General features: G+C 44.4%; 1 long non-coding RNA gene across 1 annotated transcript; it reads left to right on the top strand.

The window, feature by feature from the left end:
• The first annotated feature begins 714 nt into the window (after positions 1-714).
• Positions 715-4,912, top strand: LOC109186056. Its single transcript, XR_002055078.1, has 3 exons — positions 715-725; positions 3,106-3,108; positions 4,788-4,912. It is a non-coding gene; the product is annotated as an uncharacterized LOC109186056 (long non-coding RNA).

Here is a 4,912-nt window from a genome sequence, read left to right as displayed (position 1 = left end):
AATATCTTTTTCAAGATCATTAATCTCTCCTAAGATTTTGGCAAATCTTGTTTCCATGTCGGTAATATTCTCGCCGTTTAGCATTTTGAAATCCTCAAATTTCTTTAATGCTATGGTGAGCTTATTATCCTTTTCTTGCTCGTCTCCTTCACCAATTTGAATGAGCGTTTCCCAAACTTCCTTCACGGATTGACATTTTCGAACTTTTGGAAATATCGTGTCATCGATAGATTTAAACAAAATATCCCTGGCAATATTGTCCAATTTATTTCTTGTTCTATCTTCACGAGACCATTTCGCTTTCGGTTTTGGAATATATTGTGGAGTGTCACTTGTTTGTACGGATGAAGTGTTGACTTGTAAAATCTCAATTGGACCACTCGTAACCACTTCCCACATTTCATCATGTAATGCGGATAGATGTACCTGCATGCGAATTTTCCAATCATCAAGTTTTTCTAAGGAAAACAATAGATTTTGGGCAAGAGCCATATCTCTTTTCATCATTTTGATTTTTCGAGATCTGTCTAGCAGTCAAAAATTGACTCAAATAGACAACCGCTCCAATACCAATTGTTAGTCCCGATAGGGTGGTGAAAGTCTAGAGGGGGGGGGGGGGTAAATAGACTTTCAAACTTTTTCACAATAAATAACTCTTTGGTAACTTTTACTCTAAGTAGGAAGTAAATAGAGTAAGCTTGAACTGCACAGCGGAATAAATAAGTGTAAAGAGTTATGCCCAATTAACTAAGAGAACTGTACAGCTACACAAGCACTTCTTCCGGATGTCTTGCACACAGCTACACCCAACTCCGAGTGTCTCGCACACAGCTACACTCAACTCCGAGTATTTCGCACACAGCTATACTCAACGCCAACTAAGTGTTTTGCACACAGCTACACTCACTAGAGTATTTTGCACACAGCTACACTCACTAGAGTATTTTGCACACAGCTACACTCACTAGAGTATTTTGCACACAGCTATACTCCTTTTTACAATTACAAATACAAAGGTAATTGTATCTCTCTCCAACTAGTTTTGAGACTATTCTGACAAAGTCTCTAAGAATATTTGAGCACTTGCACTTCTTCTCTCGTGTGTATTCACTTGTTCGTATTTTTTTTTGTATTCACCTCTATCTTTCTTCAAGTCTTCATGGCTTTTTATAGGCAATCAAATATATCCGTTGGAGTGGGATAATTTGATATTTGAAATTTGAATCTTCATAGCCTGATATTGTTGACAATAGTAGATCTTCAATTTTGATTTGATTGTCAACTTGCCTGACAAAATAATATTTATCTCAACTTGATTTTCAAGTTGTTTCTTAAAATATTATTTTTGTTGTCAATTTGAGTTTCCAACGAATCTTTGAAATAAATTCTTCTGATAGAATTTATTTTTAGGATAAGTTTTTATATTCATGTCTTCATAAATATTTTTCCGTTCTGATCAATATCTTCAGGCAATTTTGGATTCTTGTGGCATGTGGGCTAATTCAAAATAAATTCCTTCGAATTTATCCATTTTCCGATCATCTTGCTTCTTTGCCACATTGTGCTCCTTTGACTAGGGCACTTCTTGCTTGTTTGACTTGAACATTGTGCTTCTCTGATTTGGTCACATTGTGCTCCTTTGGACACATCGTGCTTGTTCACATTGTTCTCCTTTAAGACATTGTGCTCCTTTTCAGACATTGTGGTCCTTTGGCACATCTTGACATCTTGCTTGTACACATTGTGCTCCTTAAGGACATTGTGCTTGTCCGCATCGAGCTCCTTTAAAAGCGTTGTTCGTGTATGACTTCTTGACTTGTAAAAAATAAGTCCTTGGGGGAAATCAATCCTAGGTATGATCGTTTTAAATAAAGACTTCTACCATTTTGCCGTTAGGCTCATCCAGTCATTTCTTGCAACGCCATTCCTTTATGCTTCTTTCTCGGATGAATACTCGTAGGACCAAAATTAATTTCCCAAATTAATTTTGTTCTTCATATGGTAGATTCCCTTTGACTCGATATTCTGATTTATGATGCTTGTACTAAAAGACCTAAAAACTAAGGGGATCTAAAGTACATTTGGCTCATCAAAACTTACAAAAATATTCCTATCATACTCAAGCCAAGACCCTAACTCCACCACAAAAGCTAGCTAATGAGTGGAGGTTTGGCCCCAACTTAAGTACCACTCCACAATCTCTTGTGGAGCGGATGTGGGATCGTATCATTACCCACCCCTTGAAAAGCCGACGTCAGCGGCGGCTTACTCTAGATGGCTCACACTCCGGACTCTTCTCGGCACCAGGTAGCCCTTTTCCCCTTTGGATGGCTTCACTCCGGACCTTATCAAGCACCAGGTAGCCCTTTTCTAGGTCGCCCCCTCCGCTAAGCCGGCACCGGATGAGTGGACGGCTTCACTCTAGATAGCTTTCACTCTGGACTCTTCTCGGTTCCCTTTGAACCTTATCAAGCACCGGGTAGCCCTCTTCCAGGTAGCCCTTTCCCACCACACTCCAGCCTCTCAAGAAGAGCACCAATGATACAGTACTCAAGCCAAGACCCTAACTCCACCACAAAAGCTAGCTCATGAGTGGAGGTTTGGCCCCAACTTAAGTACCACTCCACAATCTCTTGTGGAGCCGATGTGGGATCGTATCATTGCTCCACAAGAGATTTTGGAGTGGTATTTAAGTTAGGGCCAAACCTCCACTCATGAGCTAGCTTTTGAGGTGGAGTTAGGGTCTTGGCTTGAGTACTGTATCATTGGTTCTCTAGTTGAGAGGCCGGAGTGTGGTGGGAAAGGGCTACCTGGAAGAGGACTACCCGGTGCGTGATAAGGTTCAAAGGGAACCGAGAAGAGTCCAGAGTGAAAGCTATCTAGAGTGAAGCCATCCACTCATCCGGTGCTGGCCTAGCGGAGGGGGCGACCTAGAAAAGGGCTACCTGGTGCTTGATAAGTTCCGGCGTGAAGCCATCCACAGGGGAAAAGGGCTACCTGGTGCCGAGAAGAGTCCGTAGTGTGAGCCGTCTAGTGTAAGCTGCCGCGGACGTCGGCTTCTCAAGGGGTGGGTAATGATACGATCCCACATCGGCTCCACAAGAGATTGTGGAGTGGTACTTAAGTTGGGGCCAAATCTCCACTCATGAGCTAACTTTTGTGGTGGAGTTAGGGTCAATTGATACGGTACTCAAGCCAAGACCCTAACTCCACCACAAAAGCTCGCTCATGAGTGGAGGTTTGGCCCCAACTTAAGTACCACTCCACAATCTCTTGTGGAGCTGATGTGGGATCGTATCATTACCCACCCCTTGAGAAGCCGACGTTCGCGGCGACTTACTCTAGATGGCTCACACTTCGGACTTTTCTCGGCACCAGGTAGCCCTTTTCCCCCTTGGATGGCTTCACTCCAGACCTTATCAAGCACCAGGTAGCCCTTTTCTAGGTCGCCCTCTCTGCTAGGCTGGCACCGGATGAGTGGACGGCTTCACTCTTACTCTAGACGGCTCACACTCCGGACTCTTCTCGGCACCAGGTAGCCCTTTTCCCCCTTGGATGGCTTCACTCCAGACCTTATCAAGCACCAGGTAGCCCTTTTCTAGGTCGCTCCCTCCGCTAGGCCGGCACCGGATGAGTGGACGGCTTCACTCTGGATAACTTTCACTCTGGACTCTTCTCGGTTCCCTTTGAACCTTATCAAGCACCGGGTAGCCCTCTTCCAGGTAGCCCTTTCCCACCACACTCCGGCCTCTCAACAAGAGCACCAATTGATACGGTACTCAAGCCAAAACCCTAACCCCGCTGACGTCTAGAGTAAGCCGCCGCTGACGTCGGCTTCTCAAGGGGTGGGTAATGATACGATCCCACATCGGCTCCACAAGAGATTGTGGAGTGGTACTTAAGTTGGGGCCAAATCTCCACTCATGAGCTAACTTTTGTGGTGGAGTTAGGGTCAATTGATACGGTACTCAAGCCAAGACCCTAACTCCACCACAAAAGCTAGCTCATGAGTGTAGGTTTGGCCCCAACTTAAGTACCACTCCACAATCTCTTGTGGAGCTGATGTGGGATCGTATCATTACCCACCCCTTGAGAAGCCGACGTTCGCGGTGACTTACTCTAGATGGCTCACACTTCGGACTTTTCTCGGCACCAGGTAGCCCTTTTCCCCCTTGGATGGCTTCACTCCAGACCTTATCAAGCACCAGGTAGCCCTTTTCTAGGTCGCCCCCTCCGCTAGGCTGGCACCGGATGAGTGGACGGCTTCACTCTTACTCTAGACGGCTCACACTCCGGACTCTTCTCGGCACCAGGTAGCCCTTTTCCCCCTTGGATGGCTTCACTCCAGACCTTATCAAGCACCAGGTAGCCCTTTTCTAGGTCGCTCCCTCCGCTAGGCCGGCACCGGATGAGTGGACGGCTTCACTCTGGATAACTTTCACTCTGGACTCTTCTCGGTTCCCTTTGAACCTTATCAAGCACCGGGTAGCCCTCTTCCAGGTAGCCCTTTCCCACCACACTCCGGCCTCTCAACAAGAGCACCAATTGATACGATACTCAAGCCAAAACCCTAACCCCACCACAAAAGCTAGCTCATGAGTGGAGGTTTGGCCCCAACTTAAGTACCACTCCACAATCTCTTGTGGAGCCGATGTGGGATCGTATCAAAGGGATTTCTATTTTGAAAGTTTTGTCAATCTTTTGATATATATATATATATCATTCTTTCTTTTGAAAAAAAAAATTGTCATTCATTAAAAAAAAAAATTTACTTTTAAAAATATAAGAACTTAAGCTTTTACCTAATAAGCTCTTTGAATAGCCTATGATGAAAATGATGCATGTTTTTGTCAACTCTTAGTGTGTATATTGCATGTGACTAGTTGTTAATTTCTTTATTTTCATATTTTAA

Source organism: Ipomoea nil, unplaced genomic scaffold (genome assembly GCF_001879475.1).
Source record: "Ipomoea nil cultivar Tokyo-kokei standard unplaced genomic scaffold, Asagao_1.1 scaffold1401, whole genome shotgun sequence".
Lineage (NCBI taxonomy): Eukaryota > Viridiplantae > Streptophyta > Magnoliopsida > Solanales > Convolvulaceae > Ipomoea > Ipomoea nil.
This window is presented reverse-complemented; position numbering and strand designations above follow the sequence as displayed.